Genomic DNA, 22,046 nt, shown 5'->3' with positions numbered 1-22,046 from the left:
GTGGATCCCTTCCAACTTGGCAAATTCTGTGATTCTGTATAAAATTTGGATAAATGCACACACACCAGCAAAAATGTAAGTGAGCAGTGGATGATATTTGGCATCATCTGCAGGTGTTCTTGCAAGAGTTGCAGACAACTGAAGTGAGCTCTGTCACTTCTACCAGACCACTCAGTTTCCTGGAGCCAGGGGCAGATTTGCTCTTAGTTTAGAGAAGAGCTGTCCTAGACAGAAGTAATTTCTTAAAAGGTTCTGGCTAGTTTATGGTAAAGTATGCACACGTGGAGGACTGTGAGATTTTGGTGGGCATGGGGTGGCTGCTGGGGAAGTTTCCCACATATGTGTATATGTGAGCATGTCTCTATGTTCTTACATGCTTACACACTTGGTTAACCAGTTTCTCTTGCTGTGTTTTTTTCCTTTCATTCTAATGGTTTTGTCATTGAATAACCTTCCATTTCTGAAAAAAAACCCCAAAAACCCAAAACCACAACCATGCTCTTTATGTAGACTTTAACTCCTTGTGTTGTATGTCAGTACATAACTTTAAGGGGGAAAGTTTCACAGTTGCTAGGTAGGGGACTGGAATTCAGTATACCTGGAATTGTTTTTAGTGTTGTTACCAAAACATGCCTTTAAGTCTGTGAACTCCCAGCATTTGATCTGAGAAAAATGACAGTGATATGTAAATGGTCTCTCTGAATGCATCTTGGAGTTTTTGACACAAGATGCACCTCAGAGTAAATCTTTTCCTGTACATATCCTTTTAAAATAACTATCTAGTAGTAAACCTGCTTTGTTTGACTCCACTGTATTACTTTCTCAATGACTAGTGTTTCATTACAGAGAAATGAAACCTCAAACTAACAGGATGATAGATAGAATATTCATGAAGAGGGAGGGCAATATGCATTTTATTAATCAAATTTGCATGCCTGATCAGTTTTGTACACCTAAATATTTGGCCTTGAATAACCACTTTCCATACCTTTTCCAATCATTATTTTATAATTTCTGCATGTTGTGGCAGTCTCCTGTGTTGGTAGCATTTCTTCTTCTCTTGAAAGCTCTTCTAGGCAGGCATCTTATGTATTGTTTTTAAAACTTTTACCTGCTTACTTTGTGTTATGTTCCTCCCTGCACCACTCTCTCATGAACTAAGATTGCTAAAGGCTGAAATGTCTGTAGGTGGGTAATTAAAAACAGTGGTCAAGAGGGCTCTAGGAAACTTGTTGGGTCACTTCCCTAAGTAGGATGATGAGGCAGCATCACTGAATGAAAGGCAGAAAACTAAACCCTAAACTAAACAAACAAAAAAAACCCAATCCCAAAGCACTCTCCCATTTCTGGCAGTTTGGAAAGGCTGCCTGCTATGCCCTTAGCATGTGGCTCCACTAACATTGTCTGTCCATGACAGAATTGGTACAACTGAAGAAGCTGGAGCTTAGTGTTTGAGGAATGCTTCTTTGTACTCAGCCTAGTGCACAATGGAAAGAAGGTGAGCAGGTAGAAGTACTTTACCCTTTTGGCCTCTGTTGATATTATCTCTCAAGTTACATGGTCCAAATTCAGGTCTTCATTGTTACCTGCAAAAGATTTAAGTCATCTGGATTCATTTACATGGGATATTACCACCTTGACACATCTAGCCTTTCTCCATTCTGCAACAGTAATTGGAATTAATGGAAAATAACTCTGGTTGCTGATCCCCAGGTTGTGGAACTCCTGGCATCTGGACATAGAGCACATCTGGTGCTGGTCCTCAGAGGCAGGATGCAGCCAGCCCAGCGCTTATTGCATGTGGGGAATGATACAAGTGACTTGTTTTCTCTGAACAATGGCTATGGGATCTTTGTAAGCATTGGCCTTTTGCCTGTTTTTTTTTTTAATTTTTTTTTTCCTGAGGAAGTCTGTGTGCAGTGAGAGAGGATGTGGACTACTGTAAGTTCTTGATACAGCTGACTCAGTCCTCCAAGCAATCCTTGCTTCTTGACAATGGTGCTCTTATATATGCAAAATGCATGTTTAAAAGCAACTATAAAGGCTCTTGGTAGATACAGGTAAAGATTCTGGTGTCTTATTTTCGTGCTTTTCTGACTTGCAGGATTCTGTAGAGTCAATGTTGCAGGGAGATAGAAGGAAGTTTTCCTTTTAAAGAGGTTGTACCACACTGCTCAGCTTTGTGGAACTTTCTTGAAGCCTGTTGGAATCGTCTTCCTTGTGCGGTTTATAAGACTTTTGTGGGGTAACAAAACTTGCTTTGTTTGAGGTAGAATATGCATTCAAAACCTAACAGCTATTCCACAATTACTTCCCTGGTGTGCTTGTATTTTGGAATGGTTTCCCCACAAAGATTAGTTCTGGAACACTTTATTATAGTCCTTTCTCCGTCTTGGCCTTGGAACCAATTTCACACTGTGGGTATTGAGAGTGAGTTACAAGCTCATATTACTGAATCTGAGCATCTGCTGGTCACATCTTGATGTAAACTGTTTCATTGTTGTGGTTGTTTATAATAGGACACCTCTCCCCATCTACTTGTTGATAGCCTGTTAGGATCCTTTTGTCCACAGATACTGGTTGCTGAGGAAGGACATCTTCCAAGAGTCCATGAGAACATTTCAGGTCATGTGGCAAGACTGTCCTTCACACAGGTTTCTGGCCCTTGATTGGCAGTAAGGTGGAGGTAGGTGGGAGGACTTGTCCGAATAGACAACAGGAAAAATATTGGTTTGCTTGGGAGGCCACAGTGCAGGACAGGTGCACTCAACTAGTGTAGGATGGGGTAGGAATTTATTCTCTTACTTTTAAATTCTGCTGTTAAATTCTCCAGGTGTTTAGGTCCCTGACAATTAACTGGGAAGAAGCTGCTTTACAGATTTTAATGCTATGCTCGTTGGGAAACTCCAGCAGTGTCTCTTCCTGCTGCACAATGGTCATTGCTGTTGCAAACCAACGTGTTGACAAGATCTCATCACTGGGTCACTAAAATTTGTAGCAGTTGAGAGACGGTGTACCAGTGCTAATGAGAAGCCTTTGCATGGCTTCTGGAGGCTTGGCAAAGAGCTTGATGAGACAAAAATACAACCTGTCAGCCGCTGTGCTCTGAAATACAGCTGCATGCAGAGCTTTCTCCTGTGTGGCTTGTCTTCCACTTCATTGTGAGGCAGAAGCAGTACACCAAATTCTACAAAAACCTCCCCATTTTCTTCAGGAACTAGAGTTTTGATAACTTTTTAAAAAACTGAAATGTTTGTATGCAGGAATACAGCAGTCAAACACAGTGGGAGATATTTAAGCATTATGTGCACACACTTAAAACTCCAAAAGGAAACTTTAGCACCAGTTTGTTATTACAAAGTCTGAACTAATGTTGGCTGTTTATAAAAGGGAATGGACTTCACAGGGTTATTTTCGTATTTAAACTTCAGTAGGACACTGGGAACAGATTACTGTGAGTATTTGAGTAAGTTGTGTTTGCTTAGTCTGCTTGGCAACATTTCTTTTGACTAAACTTGAACTCTCAAGCTATTCAAGTTCAATTTCAAAACTTTGGCCTTCACCAGGGAGGTGTCTGGGGGAAAAAAAAAGGATATTTTTTAAAATGCAGTTATTGATATGTATGATGTCAGTTGGCAGATCACTGTTGTGTATGTGGCCAGAGATGACTGTGTTTTATTATCTTTATTCAGAAAGGCTTTGAAACATGGAACGATAATTTATTCAAAGTCCTGCCATAAATATTGCTTAATCTCAAGAGAAAAATTTTTGCTGGGATGATCCCAAAACATTAACAAATAAATCAGTCTACAGCAGATAGCATTCTATGCCTGTCTTTCTCCTGGCTGAGCATGTGCCAAATATGTATGATCAGACTCTTTGCTGGATACTACAGATCTCCCAACTTCAACTCCACCTGTTGCACTGGCTTCAGCAATCCACTGGCAAAGCAGTAATGGTTTCAAAATTCTTCCCAGTGTCTGAAATGGCATGAAACTTTCTAGTTCTGACAGCTGCAAGTTTATGTTAAAAAAGAAGAATTCCTGCAACTTTTCTATTAGTTATCTCAAAGCACATTTTTCTAAATAGTTATAAAATCTGCACTAACAGAAAAAGCTCTGAATTTCATTTAGCTGCAGTTTATTGTTTAGATTTGCACTCTTCCCCAAAGGCTGATTTGACACTTAAATGGAACTCATCAACTGGTTCTCTTGTTGCTTCCTAAATTCTGGAGAAGTGTTTTTATTGTTTTGTGTTGTTTTGTGTTTTTTTTATTGTTGTTTTAGTTTTGTTTTGTTGGCTTTTTTTTGTACTGTATTTAGTCACAGATCATGCACATGAAGTTGCAACAGTGTCATGCCGTTCAGTGAATTTACTGATTTTTTTAATATTCTAGAGTCTATTGGGAACTTCTCATGACTAATTGTGTTGCATTAAGCCTGAACAAAAAGGAGCTTGTTTGCAACACCTGGCATAGATTAGGAAGAGCCGTGTTTCAAATGGAGTGTTTTGTCCAGTGGATTTAGTTGAAGCAGCATCCAGCTTCATACCACGCTCCATCCAGTGACAGCACAAAGATGTGTGTCCATGTAGTACATTAGGGCTGGAAGTAGCCTCCTTGGTTACCTTGTATATTGTGGGATGTCTTATCCATGCTCAGTTATTTTTTTAACTTCTCCCTTGACTCCTTTTGCCATTCTCCCGCCCTCCATCAAACATATTATTAATAAATACCTGTATTGGAGAGGAGAAAGAGAGAAGCTGCTCTATGATACAGTGTAAAATGTAATTTAAATCGATTTTTCTCTCGGCTAATAAAACTATGATACTAAAAGTTCAAGGATTTAATGGGTCTAACATATTTGACTTTGAAGGAAGGGTAATGCCACATGTTTCTGTGCAATTCACATGTTGCACAGCCTATGATGTGATGATTCTCTGTGTTTTTTGTTTGGGGTTTTTAATAAAAAAAATCTAAACTAAATGTGTTATTTTTGCTAGTCTTTAATTGTTTGTGCTGCACCCTATTAGTGACAAGAATAGCATCTTGGAGAATCTTCTGAGCAATACAGAAATGGAGCATCTGTTCGCATTTATAGTGTGATGTGACGTGAAAGAGGGTTAATTGTATGGATTAACTGTTCTCTAGAGCAGATACATGTTTTCTTCTTTGATGTTGTAGTGTCCTTGGACAATTACTGCATGAGCTGAAGTTTTCGGTTTGAAAGTTTCAGCTTAAGGAGCCTTTAGAAATGTTTGGTGTCATTTGATGTCATCTTGTTACCTCATTAAGTGTGTCTATGTATGTGTGTGTGTGCATGTAATCATGTGTATATAAATATGTACATACATACATACATATATAAACATGCTCTGCATTCTAAGGTTTTATAAAGGAAACAACTTGATGCTATAATCAGTGAAGCACATGCTTGAGAGGTTTTAGATGCCCTAACTTCCTCCAAGTTAAACTTAAGAAAGTTGATGTTTCTCACATGTTGATAACATAGGGGAAATAAAGCACAGCTGCTCACTTCAGAGCTTCTCGGTGCAAAGCAGTGGATGGATGATAGTGACTTTGAGTTACTGGTCCCTCAGTTGATGATTTTGAATCTCGTTGCTGTGAGATGATAACTTGTATTGCACAGTAGTGGTCTACATTGCACGTATTGGTTACAGCAAAAGAGGAAAGAATCCCGGAGTTTTCCTCAAAAATTAATTACTTCCTGTCACCCAAGTGAAGTTTGTTGGTGTCAAGGCTGACCTGTATTGCTCACAGTAATTAATAGAAGACTACATGAGCAGGGAGTTCTGGATTTTAGGTCCCCTTTTTAAAGAAGGGGAAGTTTTCATTTTTATTTCAATAGGTTTTAGTTCATTTTTGCACTAGATGAGCTTGATGAGGGACTTACCTTTTCCACTTTGTACTACTTTCATTGTAATACTGCAGTACTTTCTGTAAGGAGAACTTGAAGGTTGTCCTAACTGAGCAATTATTAGTTACAGGAGCTGCCTAAGTTTAGTATAGCAGTGAAGGCTTTTGCCATCAAGTTAGTGCTTGTTTGGTGTGGGTTTGGGTGTTTTTGTTGTTGGCTTTGTTGGTAGACGTTTTTTTGGTTGTTTTTGAGGAGAAAGCTTTTATTCGTAAAAAGCAAGTGCTTTTGTGGTCTAGTTTACATATAGTTTTTTGAGAAGGCAGGTTTTTCCTCTAGTTTAACAATACTCTGGTTGTTCAGCCTTCTCTTTCAGACAAGTGCTTCAAAGGTTAGGTGGATGCAGGCAACATGTTCAATTTTCTTGGGTTTCACAAATGAAATTTAAGGTGTCTGCTGTTTCTTTTTGAAATTATTCACATAAGACTTGCATTTGGGGCATAATATATTTTCAAGCAAGTCTTCCATCTTTAGTACGCAGGAAAAACAGCCCTCCATTGCATGTAAATCTTTGGGTACTGGGTTCATAAAACTCCTCTACTGTATTATAAGGGAGTAGATGTTTACTTTTGTGTTTGTCATTGTCATTCATACCTGCAGGGAGTTAGTTAAATGCATGTGGTAATTTCTTGCATGTATTTCATATTTATTAACAGTCTGCTGCAGGGTCTTGATTATAAAACGTTGAAGTACAGTTGTTACTTTGCTCACAGTGTGGTAGTGTCTGACATATTGAGTATGCCATGTTTGTCACATTTCTGCACTGGAAATGTGATTTTAGATGTGGGTCATAGCTTTTTGTATTAATGGTTGTATTTTACAGTGCTTTAATAAGTAAAAAAATATGCACATGTTTCATAGGGAGGACAGGATCCAGGACATTTAAACTACAACAGCTGGAAATAAAAGAGGTGTAAAAACTGGTTGTAATAAGCTTACTATGCTTAAAAAGCTTTCACCAGAGAGTGGACACATGGCACTGATACTTAGTTAAGCTATGAATGTGTTAAATGCTGGGCAGTGCATTGCAGTGGTGAGTGTATTAAGTGTATTCTGTCTCTGTCAGACTCCCAGTCTGACTTCTGAAGGATGGCAGTATTTATTAATTTTTCTCAACTGTTGCATATGGTTCAAATAGTTGTTTGCAATATTATTAATCTGAAATGTCCTGGACGTTTTCCACACACCAAGAGAGAAAGGTTCCTGCTGTGAAAGTCCTGGGTCATGTCTTCATTGCTGAAACAGGTGTAATTATGACATTGATACTGCAATCTTGATATAAAATGGCTGATAGAGTCAGTACAACTCCATGCAGCTGATGAAATCTCAGGTGAGCAGAGAAATGACACTGACTTTTTACTTGGTGTAAAAGTTTCTCGTTCTCTTCTGAATTAGCTACCTCAATGTAATAATTACACCTTTCTTTTAGCAATGAAGGCACAGCCAAATAGTGCAAATGAAAGGTGGAGCAAGGGGATACGGTGCATAAAACAGAACGATCAGAGCACTCATGGCCACACATTGCTTGAGTTAATTTTTAGTATAAACAAGTGCACTTTGTTCTGCCTTCCATGATACTGCTTCCTTGTGTACTAATAGGCTTGTGTACTTTCTTCTACAGAATAATGAATAGCGTTTGGACAAAAAAGCATTTAGTTACACTTTTCTAGATGTGTTGTTTTGCAGTACACCTTGTCTGGGCTGCCAAAGGAATGGGAAGATTTGGGGTGGCTGGGACTGCTTCTAAATTGTCCATCATAGTAAAACCTATGCCTTTTTTTAAAAAAAAGAAAAGAATGGTAAGGTAGCTTGGTGGTATGAAAAAGATGTAAGTTACTCTGTCAGTGAAGAAATCCTGGTTATGGTTTTGCTATGGTTCTACTTAGCATATTGAGTTCTTCTTGTCTTGACTGTCCTATGGACTGCATGACCCTTAATACTGTGAGGGCTTACTTTTCATTCTTTGCCTTGTGTTTCTAGACAGCAAGTTTTTCAGCTGTTACAATCCTTCACAATGTGTCCATATTGAGTCTTTCAGGGTGCAAATCTCAGTTCTGGCTTGTAGGTGTTTCTATAATATGATTGACAACAGTTTGTGTTGTGTAAAGTCTGTAGTCTTTGATGCCCCCCTCCCCCACCTCCCCCCCCCCGTAGTTCCTTTACAGGGAGGTTCTGCTTTTGCTCCCCTTTTATAATGGATGTAAGGTTTTTTAGACATTAATTTCCTTTCTTGTTTGGGAAAGGGAGATATGTGTTGGGTTAAAACAATAGTTAGACTTGGCTGTTTATACAGGTGGGGAAACCATGTGTAAAAGAAAAAGGAGGAATAGAGTCTACGAGTGAGCTGGAAAGAAAAGAATAATTGTTTTTATTCTTCAGCTTGCTATTGAAGTTGAGGTGCACCGTAATTTTCTAGTACCTCTCCTACCTTGTGTTTCTGTAATATGAGAGTATGCGACAACATTATGACAGCTTCTCTTGTGTATGCAGTGCAGACAGGTAATTTCATATGGCAATGGGATGTTATTGGGACTCGCACGAAAATTTAAAGAGGTAAATAAGCTTAACTTGAAAAATAAAAGATAACTAATAATTTGTTGTAGCTCTACATGGAAATGTTTCAAAATCTTAAGTTTGGGAATTTGTGCATGGCTAGGTTTATGCTTAAAGCATACAAGTAAAGAAAACCTGTGAATGCCACCACTGTATTATTTTTTTCAAGCACAAAAGCACTTCTGAAGTTTCTTCCCCTGAGCACTGTGTGTGCAAGACACAGCAGTACAGAGACAGTGCTCTGCAGGTCTGTGAGTAGACAATATACTGTCTGCAGCTCAGATGAGCAAAGAGGTTGCCACAGTGCTTTTTATAAAGTCTGTGTGCCTTTTTTAAACCAAGATCCTTGTGTCAGGGTCAGCTGAAGGAAAGCAACTGTACGAACAGTCAAACTGGCAGATTTCAGGACACCAAAATGTCTGTGATGTTGTATGGGACAGGGGAATGGGGAATAATATGCCACTGGGGCTGGGCAGCCATGGGCGGCCAGTGCAACCGCAGAGCAGAACAAAACGCATCTGGCCCAGCCTGATATGAAGGGCATATGTAAATCCAGATCCCTCCTAACACGGTGTAGCTGGAATTTGATTCACACAGAGTTTATGGTTTGCTCTCGAATAGTGGTTTTGTCAGGAGTGTATGTACTACACCCTGCGCTGCCCTGGGAGCTTGGGGAACCCCTCCAGCTGCTCCTCATTTTGCAGTTTTACAGCCTTCCCTCAGCTCAGAGCACCACCACTTCTTTAATATTGTTTTTAGTCTCCTTTTTGGGATCTTTATCATTGCTTACATGTCACACTATCACGTACATAGACATCACACAATTCTGCAAACACGAGAATTCAACAGACACTCAGGAGGGTGACCAGTTAATAATCTTGAGGTGACACAGGTCAGTAATTACCCACAAAAACAACAGAAAAAGAAATATTAAATAGCTCTTACGTAACTTACCTTTTAAGGCCCCAAATTTCCATCATCTCTCAGATTTTCTTCATTTTCAAATAATTATGTGGACTCGATACCTTTTCAAAAGAGCAAATGAGGCATTCTGGGGCTGAATTCCAAAGCTTCTTACACACACACACACATACACACATACACACACACACACACACACACACACACACACACACACACACACACACACACACACACAGAGCCAGCCTATAAATTTAGGTACAGAAGACTGGTACAATCTGCTTTCTTTTGAATATTATCAACACAGCTCCAAATGTGGAGACTCTTTTATTCTGGAGGATTTAGGATGACAAGTGTGTTTTCTGGAAATGGCCTTAAATCCCACATTTTAGAGGGACAAATAACAGATGGTTGTTTTATATTTCTTAATCTAAGCGTGCATTTGTACTTTGTTGTTCCTTGCTAGGGACCATTTGCACTTAGGTAAGGGAAGGAACAATTTCTGCCAGTTTATAACTAATTTGCAATACAGTAGAATTATGAGCAAGCCCCATGCATCTCTATTTAAAGGGAAAATAGTTGCATGGGGAAAACATCACTCAGGCTCTTCTGTCCAACAATTACATGCTACCAAGTCTTAGATTGGTACTAAGGGTCCTTGGGACTTGGTGTTGAAGTAAATACGGTCTCTGTAAGACCTTACCAAGGATATTTGGACTCAGGGAGAAAAATGTGTCACAGCTGTAGATGATGGCAGCCAGATAAATGCTAATAGAATCTGACCTACCCTGTAAAGCAAGAATATCATCAGTTAATGAGCAATATTACCTACATTACTCAGATATAGTCAAGCTAACCATGCACTTTGCAAGTATGTGAACAGCAATCTCATTGAAGATAATGCTGGCATTAATTTGCATTAACAGCAGAGTGCAGGCATGCCCCAAAGAGCATCGCATCCTATTCCGTTACACTGATCACCAAAGGCACATTAAATGAGTTTATCAAAACAGCTGTATTAAATGACATTGTGACACCTCTTTAATTAGCAGTTCCCTCCAAACCTTGGAAGAGTTGATTCTTCAACTCAGTTTACAATATACCGTGATCATTTTAACTTAAAAATAAAGCAAGTCAGATTTTTTTTCTGACCCATATCAACTTTTGACAAAAATGGAAGTAAAATTGGTGGAATCCTGAACATGCTCTCTTTTCTATCTAATCAGCTATTTTCTTAATAGCTGTTTGGGATAAGGCTAATTTATGAGAAGTGCTATGTTTTTGCCTCCACAACATTGTAAACCAGATGATAATAATAATAAAGATTAGAGCATAAAATCTTCCTTTTTGTAGTTCCTGCAGGACAAATGCTCCAGATAACTTGCAGGACAAACACTGACCTTAAAAAGACAAAAGGTGCCATAAGGAATTGTTTTAGTTCGATCAATGTGCTTGGCTAAAGCAGAGTCATTTCCAGCAAGCAGTGATTTGAAAAGCTTGGAGCAGGTTACTCTGTTTATTTGCTGCATTAGAGGAGGTAAATTAAGTATTGTCAGTGATATAAATACAAGCACAACATTCCAGATGTCATTGTCTTAAATAATCCTTTTCACCTCGTCTTCTTCCTAACAAGCTCTCACAAAATCTCAATCTTGAATATTTGACTGAAACATAGTCATGAGACTTGCACAAAAACCAGAACCCCTGTCTATAACATCACACCCTTTAAAGCCAAGTATCATGTGGCAGGTTCCATTTAACAAGGTTGTTTAATTTGGGAATATTCTTAAATGTTAAAAGAAAACCATGCCAATTGTGGAACCAACATTTGAGTCTTCCACATCTGACTACACTTCTGTTCCAATGAATAACGTTTGCCAGCAGCTGAAGCCAGCACATGCTATTTCTGAGTCTTCTTCTGCAGTTTATAAATATACTATACAAATATATTAAATTTTCAAGTTCATATGCTTAGTGGAGATAGCTGAAAAAAGATTTTTTACTTCTTTCTTAAGATTTGTGTCTTTTGGAGTTAACATCTGGAACTGGAAATAAAAATTGGAAACAATTCAGATCAGAAACAAGCATACCTTTGTCAAGCCTGTATTTGTTCAAGTCCTGGAGAAAATTTGCAAGCCAAATTTTCCAAATTATGTAGAACCACTATTTTATCCATTAAAAATTTGGAACTCTCAGAGCTATGTAATTTACTATTACTGGCCAGACAACTGTTTGCCAGACCAAGGAGGAATAAAACAAACTGAAAAAGGAAAAAAAACATAAAAAACCCAGAAAAAACCCTTGCTCCCATTGACATCCAGATTCTAAATACGGGACACTGCAAACTTTTTTTCCGTTCATGGCTTGACCTGAACTGTGATTCACAGCAAAAGTCATGTTTAGTGTTCAAGTAAGTCACCCTTATGTCTACATTCTTCTAAACCAGTTTATGCAGAAGTAGGACAAATCTTCAGTTTCCTCTGCAGTTTTAAAACTCTTCTGAGCATATCATGGGGGTGAGGAGGAATCCATGCCTGCATTTGGAATAACAGCAAAATGTTTGTCATGTACTATGCATCACAGAATGTGAAATATCCAAGTATATTTTTTTCCTGTCACATCCCCCAACCCTATTTTTAAGCACTGCCTCGGTGCTTACGCATTTTGGCAAAGCTCAACAGCAATACCATGTAAGAGACTACTTCAGTGCCACTTCTGCTTATTCTAAAATCAGAAAATACCAAAAATCCCAATGGACTGGCTGTTTCCAATTTTTGCAGGCACAAACAGAGTGCCATTTTAACTCTCTCAAAGAAAACTGGCATGAGTCAGCTGAGAGCTTCAGTGTGGGTTGGATATGGTAAACTCTTTAGGGAATTGAAACTAGTGTCCTATGGTATTAGACAAAACACAGATGTGTACTTTAAAGAAGCCTTAATGAAAATGTAAAACCTTCTCACTGGCAAAGCAATGCAAGTTTGGTTTTGCAGAATCGATGCAAAGAGAAGCAGTATTTGAACAGGGTGGTCTGGTAGAATGAGAATCATCTTGAAAGGGCAGTTGGCATGTGACTGCCTTCCTTGTATCACACTGTTGTTAATTTAACATAGGGGAGGTTTGGAGGCTGGCTGTGATGCAGTCCAGTGGATCACCTGTGCACTGTTTTGGCACTGTGTTGGACTCAGACATCCCAGAGCAGACCTGTGAAGTATCACAGAATCACTGAATCAACTAGGTTGGAAAAGACCTCTGAGATGATTGAGTCCAACTTATGACCGAACACCACCATGGCACTGAGTGCCATATCCAGTCTTTTCTTAGACACCTCCAGGCATGGTGACTCTACCACCTCCCTGAGCAGCTCATTCCAATGCCCTATCACTCTCTCTCTGTAAAGAATTTCTTCCTAATGTCCAACCTAAACCTCCCCTGATGCATCTTAAGACTGTGCCCTCTTGTCCCATTGCTAGTTGCCTGGGAGAAGAGGCTGACCCTCACCTGGCTACACCCTCCTTTCAGGTGGTTGTAGAGAGCGATAAGGTCTCATATGAGCCTCCTCCTCTCCAGGCTAAACAACCCCAGCTCCCTCAGCCACTTCTCATGGGACTTACGCTTCAGTCCTGTCACCAGCTTTGTTGTCCTTCTCTGGACAGGCTTCAGCACGTCAAAATCCTTTCTAAATTGAGAGGCCCAGAATTGGACCCAATATTCAAAGTGTGGCCTCACCAGTGCTGAGTACAGGGGTGGTCCTGCTGGCCACACTATTCCTGATACAGTATTGCTGCCTCGTTGTTCTTAGAGAACAGAAGTTTTTACTGCCCTTGTGGGGTTTACTGTCTACATTTAGACTGGGATTTTCACTGTACCTTGTGAGGTTTGACCATCATCACTGAAGTTTAATGGAAGTTGTCAGTTTAACCTCCCTTGGAGTTCAGTGCAGGTTCTAATCTGCAACCAGCACCAAACTCAAAAGTTGATTTGTAAGATTGGAGAATGCTCAGTTTATCAGCCATTTACAAAGTATTAGTTTTCAAAGGTTGTTGTTGATATCTGTCTTAAGCCAAAATGCCCTAATCTCCAATAGATGGTATATTTGTATTTAAACTGTCACAGGCATTGTGGTTCTTGAATAGCTAATTGCAGCAGAATCCTCAGAACAAGCAAGTTGTTTGAACAGTATTCTGCTTTTGGAAAAAGCCCGTGTATATTTTAACCTCTGTAAAATGCTCAGGTGAGAACCTGGAAGTCAGGAAGAGGTGGGAGTTCAGACTGCAGAGATATTATCTGTTCAGCATTAGCTGGTCAGGATTGCACGAGGCTGCAGACTGTTTCTCTGAACAGAGAGAGAGATTGCCAAGAATCAGTTTTGCAATAATGTCTAGAAATTTCCCCTATCAAAACAGACCAAATGAAAATTGCTCTATGCTCTAGTGAATCACGTTCTCCTCCAAATAAAGTTTAAAGTGCTTGCAAGTGTTATCTGATGAGTATCTTTTCATAAGTTGATGTGTCTCCAAATCATGACTGATACTCTGATTTTGCTTAGTTTTTCAGCAGATCTCTAAATATGTTCTGTATGTTGCTTGGTGGTCCCTGTAGTGTTGGCGACTCACATGGACTTGGCCATCCTCCTTCCAGCAGCTAAAGCTGTTAAAATAAGATGGAATTTGTTATTCTGTGTAACCAGTTTTACTATTGCCACAGCAATATTAAGGGCAATCCGAGAGAGCCATTGCCTTGTGCTCCAGGAGGGGCATTCGTGTGGTGTCCTTAATGGGTGGTCTGTGGGAAAAGACAGAGAAGTTTGAGGAGCCCTCCTCTAAAATAATGTGTCCACGGAAGAGTGATCTTGAACACATGTAGCTTGCTTCAGGGATCTGCAGAGATGGAAGTGCACTGAATTGTGCATACTGAATCCAATAATTTCGCTTTTTTGATATGTGAAATTTCTTGAAGTAATATAACTAGAAACAGGACAGAACAATAATGAATAAGTTCAGATTGTGTTACTGGAGATTTTAAAAATACTTAATTGCCATCCAGATAAATTGAACAAATCCTAAATTTCATAATTTGTGTAAAGCACCTTTGCTGGACTCTTTCATAGCTTTCTCTTCAGAAGAATACTTTGTCATCTCTTGACTGAGAGAAATGAACTAATTTGTGCCAATGGAGTTGAAATGGTATATAATCAGAGTTAAAATTTGTTGTTACTGCTAACATGATTATTTAAAAACTAGGCAGCCAAACAAAATCGGTGGCTGAAGTAAATCTCTTGTCTTTCTAAAAACCCTGTCGTTATTGGGGCGGGGAACCTTATGCAATCAAAAAATGTATAAAGATCCTCAAGAGACTTGCTGCTTGTGTATTTAAAGAATAAAAGACAGCTAGCAGTTTATTTAACAATATTTTAATATTGCTATTGGATAAAGCTACTGAATTCATCTGCTTCAACAGGGAAGCAAAAACAGTGATGTAAGTTACTGGGAGAGTTTAAAACTATTTTGTGTGAAACCTGGCATAAATACAAGCAACTCCAGACCCCCTTAATGATTTTCAGTGAAATGGTGTGTGAAGTTCAGTCCACTGAGCTCTTTTTTTCCTTTTTCCTTTTCCGTTTTTGATTTCAAGACACACAAATGAAACTCTTTAGTTTAGGCAGGAATTAAATGTACAAAAGCTGTACCTGGGGAATGGCTATCCAACTGCTATTAAAAATCAACTGTTGGAAGCAATTCTGTAACTTCTTTAGTGTGCTCCACTATCTTCAGAGTATGTTTTTCTCTGCATCACGTCTGCATTCTCTTCCCCATCGATGGAAGCCACAAAGCCTAACCTGATACAGGTTTTTTACTGTGTTTTCTCCACTGGTTAAGAAGAAATGAACTTCAGCTTCTCATAAAAGCATTTGCTGATTGGTCTGTTGTTTTACTATTTTTTTAATCTCACATCCCAGCTCCTCTCCTAGATGAGAAGAAGCTTCATATGTTTTCTAAACCCACTTGAAATTTTTAAAGTATACTTTATATGGACCCTTTCCAGCTTGCTTCTGCTGAACCAGATGTCCTTTAAACTTACATAATTTATTTACATAACCTTCCAAAACATACTTGTGGCTAAAGCTGTGTCACTTCTTATAGGTACATTGATGGATGAACTGCCTTGCTTTTACTGTAGCTTGATGGCAAATAGATCACTGAGATCCTGTCTGTATTCTTAGCATTCTGCAGGGATGCTCAAGATAATACTTGTCATATATAAACAAGACTGTCACCAAATACATTTTATAATATGGAATACTAATGCAGATTAGATTACTTTGCACTGGTATATGCCTGGTGTGAGAATATAAATAATTTAAAATATGGGCTGATAAAGAGTAAAGTTTACAAAAATTGCCTGGCACCTGCTGCACACAATGTGTGTAAATGTTGGATATTCTTAGTGGTTTAAAATAACACTCCTGTCTCCCCCTGAATTTCTGACCTTGATTCTAACTAAAATCAGATAAAATGGAAATAAATCCCCCTTGTTGGATAACCAGAACACTTTTGGAAAGCGAAGTTCCTATCAAATGGATTGAGCTGGAGAGTTAGAGGAAAGGGATGTAATGTGGGGAAGTGGTGTATTTTCCTTGTGAAGTAGTACTGTAAACCAGCCATCACTGACAGGATCAACTCACAGAGAGAAGTCTTAGCCAGGTCAGGAGTGAAAAGCTGAGTGCACCATGGAGACTTCTGGCAAATGTCTTCAAGTGCTTTGCTCAAACATGAGGAGGCTTCACTGCAGTGCATTTTAGTAATTACTACCAGAAGGAAGGGTATGTTTGTAGTAGATGGAATTGTTTTTCAAAATCGTTGGGCTGAAGTACCTCCTCAAGTTCTTCACTAAGGGAGTGAAACCACAGAGCCCTGATATTTTTCGGTCTTGTGCCCTACAAACTGCTACCACCTACCTCTGTGTTGCAGCAAGAATATTCTATAATTTAGTAATTACACTGGGTATTCACCTTAGGCTCAGTAATGTGTTTTGAGGATGACAGCCATAGCCCTCTATTCTCTAGAGGACTCTACCTGGCAAGTTTAAACTCTGGTTGAGTATATGCAGTTAGTGCAGGAAGATCAACGTTTTGTCTTACCTTTTGAAGGTGATGGTTTCAGATTCTGTGCAGCAGCAGCAGCAGCAGCTGCTGCTAGTAAAAATGACAAGGGTCCACAATGCAGAGCTTAGAGTATTTCAGAGGTAATATTTTTTCCCTGCTAAATATATAACAGTTATATTATAAGAGTCAAACTTATGTGTGTCTGTGGGATTTGTACATGCCATATTCCCTTCTTGCCTAGGAAGTTGTCAAACTGGGTTTTTTGGTTGTGCTTGATTTTAGCAGACAGGTTTGGCTAAACTCTTGATTACCTTCGTCTCTCTTCTATGCCTGATTTTCTCCTTTTTTACATTCTTTCCTGCATCTTTATGGCTCCAGCAGCGTGTGTGTCTTCACGTGTGAATTTCTGGCTGCCATCAGCTGCTGTCTCTTTCTCCTTGAGCTAAGCCATTAAAGATAACACTCAAAAGGGTGACAGCATATGGAAGAAGCCTTATGCTGAGTGTTGTGGTTGCCACACCTGAATGATGGAATGCTGTCCAGAGGGACCTGGACAAGTTTGAGAATTGGACCCATGGGAATCTTGTGAGGTTGAACAAGTGCAAGGTGCAGCACCTGGGTGGGGGCAAACCCTGGTATCAGTATAGGCTGAGGGATGATAAACAGATTGAGAGCAGCTCCGCTGAGAAGGACTTGAGGGTGCTGGTGGATAAAAAACTGGACATGAGCCAGGAATGTGCACTTACAGCCCAGAAAGCCAAGTGTGTCCTGGGCTGCATCTCAAGTAGCGTGGCCAACAGGTTGAGGCAGGCGATTCTTCCCCTGTACTATGTTCTGGTGAGACCCCACCTGTAATGGTGTGTCCAGCTCTGGGGTCCCCAGCACAGGAAGGACATAGACCTGTTGGAGTGAGTTCACAAGAGGCCACCAAGTTGAGGCCTGTGAGGAAAGGCTAAGAAAATAGGGATTGTTCAGCCTGGAGAAAAGAAGACATCAAGTTGACCAAATTGTACGTGAAAGAAACATACAAGCAAGGAGGAAAGAGGCTTTTTACAAGAGCATGTAGTGACAGGACAAGGGGGAATGGCTTTAAACTGAAAGAGAGTAAGTTTAGATTGGCTATTAAGATGAAATTCTTTACTGTAAGAGTGGTGAGACCTGTAACAGGTTGCCCAGAGGAGTTTTGGATGCCCCATCCCTGAATTGTTCAATGCCAGGTTGGATGAGGCTTTGAGTAACCTATTGAAAGGTGTCCCTGCCCATGGTAGGTGGGTTAGAACTAGATGCTCTTTAAGGTCCCTTCCAACCCAAACCATTCTTGATTTTATGACATCCAAGATCTAAGCCTCCTTATCCTCCAGAGAGTTAGAGCTGGACAAGAGGGATGATTTTGTGTTGTAGAACTGGTTTTGCCAATTAATTTATAGCTGCTAGTCTTGTTTTTGCATAGGAGCTGGTTTTAAGTGCAGAAAACTGATGCATGCTTACTGCATATACTGTTTTAGAGTTTCTGTAAGATGGTATACCCTTGGGTGCAAAAGTTTTGACACATTTGTTTTTCACTATCTTGTGTGCCTGTGGCAGGGGTGTGGAGAGGTTTTTGGTCTTTGGTAGTAAATGTTTTTGTGATTTGGAACATTGACTGCTGCAAGAATTGTGCTATTTTCTCTGTCCAGCAGTCCAGATGGTTTAACCACAGAGGTCCCCATTGCAACTGTCCTGTTAAAAATTGAAATGATATTTAAAATATAAGCTGATGCACATACTGTAGTTTTGGATGGCTATTTTCACTTGTATGCTTATTAAAATGAGATCTTCATTTTATGTTTTGTACCAGGCTCCTGAGATCCTCAGTCACTTTTCTTAAAAGCACAGTTAAGCCTTTCCATGACCTTTAGCCTAGTTAACTGGTTTAAGAAATGTTAAGTAAGGCTTTTCTCCTGTGCTATACATAGGATTTGTGTTTGTTCTGTGCTTCTGGTGCTTTCAAGAATAGAAATCATGCATGTGCCTCAGTGTTCTCATATTTTGGCTTTAAGGGGAAGGAGACAAAATGTAGGCATATCAACAAAATATGAAGCTGTAGTATAAATATAACTTTTCAAAACTCTTGCACAACTTGTCTTAGAACTATTGCAGCTTTGCAGCAAACCAACAACTGATGACAAATGCACTGTTGATTATCATTTATGATCATCTCAGTCTTAATATGTATGTTGAGCCCTGTCAAACCGGTTTTTAGAAAACTATTAGTGAAACTAATAGCAAAGATCATATAGTGCATTTTTGAGTTGTTTGTTCCATGTTGCTTTGCTGGTGCTAGTGGGTACCCCTGAAGCAGTTCATAAAATTTAAGTTCTCTAGATTGGATTGCTATAATTAAAACAATGAAAGTTAATGACTGAATTCAGGAGCAATGTGCTGGCTTGTTCTTTTGGAAGGTAGTTAAAGGTGGGCAGTTGTCACTAGACTTGCCATACTTCTTTCAGTTTGTTTTTAGTGGAGATGGATGTAAGGCAGAGGAAAAGAAAGATGATTACTGCCTTCTTATGTACAGAGGAGCCTTAAGCCTCAGTGCATTAAAAAATGCTTTTTATATCACTTATGAATGTGATAGAGATGGTGGTAAGGGAGATACAGTAGTTGTACTAAAACTGATTCTGTTTGTAGTGGTTAACCAAATAAATGGTATGAAAGTGTACAAATCCTTCAGTCTTATATTGTGTCTGCACAAGACAATTTTCCCAATTCAGGAAAAACAATTAAAATTTAGTAATTGACCACAGACAAGGAACAGAAGATTTGCTTATGAGCATTCAAGAGATGAAAAGCAAAACTGAAAATTGAACCCTGGCTTAAACTCTTTCAAGTTTACTTCTTACTAACTGGGAAAGTTGAAAATTTGAAAAGTTCTGTGAACTTTTGTTGGGACGTCTTGGAGGTTGTATTTAGTCAAAGCTGCAGATTTACTTTGCCTGCTAATGAGCCATCACATTGTGACCTGAAGTGATAAATACAAGGTCATGGAAGCAGAGCATTTAATTGCTCTTTGGACTTTTGCTTTATTTCTAAAGATGGGGAACACAGGGTTTCTTCAGCAGCATTCTAGGCAAGAATTAGTATTGAGAGCAGTTACTTGTTTTGGTCACTGTTTTTTGTTGGAGTTTTTGTCTTTCTGTTGTTGGTGAGTCGTTTACTTGTTTGGTTTTTTCCCCCAACCAGTGTTGGTTTAAAAGGTTTCTGTAATAATTCTTTATAAAATTTGAACTACATATAATAGGCTGATGGGAAGTAGCAGTGAAGTGAATATAGTTTTCAAAATCAGAGTTCTGCCTTATCTTCTTTTTTTCCAAAGTAAATTGCATACTTACTTGTTCTTAAAGGAGGTAAAGTCTGACCAGTCTCAATAATCAATCAGTTTACATGAGTGTTTAAGGCAGTGTGATTTTCCTGCTGGGTATTTGCAGCCAACACAATGCGACTGCACTTCAATCAGGACGACTCTGAAGCACAGAAGTGACAGAGAACATGGTGGTTAATGCGTTGTCTGTAGGCTGTTGGCCTACTGTGTGCATCAGTGGGGAAGAAATCTCTTGAAAGGGAAAGGGAGCTGGGATAATGCTGATACTGATTGGATTAGACATTGCTCATGTCTGATCTATAGTTAAGAAGCTGTTGAGTTCCTCTGCTGTTGATTGGACTTGATATTTCAGGTTCCTTTTTCCTCTGTAGTAGCATTAATAATGGCTTCAGCATGGAAATGTCTAAATGAAAACTCATCTATTCATAGCCCTCTAAACATGTTTTGGGGACAATATTTTTTTTTAGAATTTCTACTTAGACTTTACAGTTTTGATCTTTGACTGAATATGGGGCTGGTTTTGTGAGGCAATGTGCATACCTTGAGAAGTTCTCTGCCCAAAAGAATTTGTGACTTAGAGGCTGCTAACATCAAACTTTCCATATGTTCAAATGATTTGGTCCAGTGCCCCTTAAAATAGACATCATTATGGGGAACCAATGAGTAGCAGGGAACAAAAGGAGGGCTTGGCATTCTACACATTTTTTTCGTCTGTTTTCAATAACTCACCTGTTGGACTTTCATGATACTATTCCTAATGCTTTTAGAGATGACTGAGAGAAGGACTTGGCATGTTGAGAAGTGCAGTAGGAAGGATACTGAGACTTCATTTCTTAACAAGTAATTCTCCTCAAGCTGTACAAACATTCTTGAGTTAAATATTGTAGAAAACAAAGATATGACATAAACATTGATGGTAACAGTTGGTTGTCTTTGCTGTTCAAGATCCTCACTAAAACTATGAGCTGATTTAAATTTTCCTTATTATATCAGCATAGTGTTCCTCCAAAAAGAAAAATAAAACAATCTTTTTCCTGACTTGGGGGCAAAAAAGTCTGAATTTTTATGCATGTTTTTGAGTTCATCTGAAGTTGAATTGTAGATTCTAACTGAGGTCCTTGGCCTGCACATAAATACATAAAATGTTCTCAAAAATGTATGTAGCTTTTGCTTGTGTGGTGGCACACACACTCTCCAGTGAGAACGTAGCCAGAGTCGAATGCACCAAAAAGGCAATAGCATTTGACAGAGTGCCGCCATCACAGACCTGCAACTGGGACCCTGTATAAACTGTCCTATTTTAAAAGTCCAGGAGGAATTGAATCTGTGAGTCAATATCAAGAGATAACTCTCACGTATTATATACAATAACATGAATTTGAAGCTTAAGGTACTCTATTCTGTGTGTTGTTCCTTGAGTTGAGTGGCAAGTGATTGAACCTCTGCGAAGTGTGTGTGCATTGGAAGGAGCATCACCAAGTGAAATGGTTATATATGAAACTGAGTCAGCAGTTGACTGGTGTAGAACTCCAGCAGCTACTGCTTGAGTTAGAAGAATTGGATGAGGATTGGGGAAGTTGGGGAGCCTTTGTCCTTTTGCTCTGGCTCCTACCTCTTTCAGCTAACAGCAGTCTCCACAGACTTCCACAACCCAAATCATCGTCTGTCTGCAAACTGTGTCTTGAATTTCTCTTTCATTGCGGTGCTGTAGAGAAGACAGTAGTTCTGAAACACTGTCACAGTTATTGCCATCTGGGAGGGCACTTGGTAGGAGTATTTCAGGGTCTTGTGTCTAACGCTATTAGCTTCCAGCCTGCTGCTAAAAGGCATCAGAACTTGATTTCTTTGTGTTGTTACTAATTCAATTGGTTGACTGCTGCTTTTACACCATGAAGACTTAATTTGTTCTAAATGTAGGATTATGGATCAATAGAAGGTATTATCAAAGGTATTATTGAAAGGTCTCAATTTGGACTCAATTATGTTGAAGACACTAGTCATATCCTATAAATAAAGAATCGGTGTTCCATCTGTCTTTTACCCCTTTGACATAAGGAAGAGGCTTTTGGATATTGTGCCTTTTTCTCTTATGTGAAACAACTTTTGTACTCCATGCTCTGCTAATCTGGGAAAAGACATCCTCCTCTGCCGCATACCGTCAGTGCTCTAACATCTC

The 22,046-nt window shown here is 39.2% G+C and overlaps 1 protein-coding gene across 2 annotated transcripts in view; it reads left to right on the top strand.

Moving 5' to 3' along the window:
- LRP5 (LDL receptor related protein 5) overlaps positions 1-22,046 on the top strand; it is a 138,657-nt gene that overhangs the window by 9,771 nt on the left and 106,840 nt on the right. The gene's annotated exons all lie outside the window — the stretch shown is intronic.

The sequence above is a fragment of the Pithys albifrons genome, chromosome 6 (genome assembly GCF_047495875.1).
Source record: "Pithys albifrons albifrons isolate INPA30051 chromosome 6, PitAlb_v1, whole genome shotgun sequence".
Classification (NCBI taxonomy): Eukaryota; Metazoa; Chordata; class Aves; order Passeriformes; family Thamnophilidae; genus Pithys; species Pithys albifrons.
The sequence above is the reverse complement of the archived record's forward strand: the minus strand, read 5'-3'. Positions and strand labels throughout refer to the sequence as shown.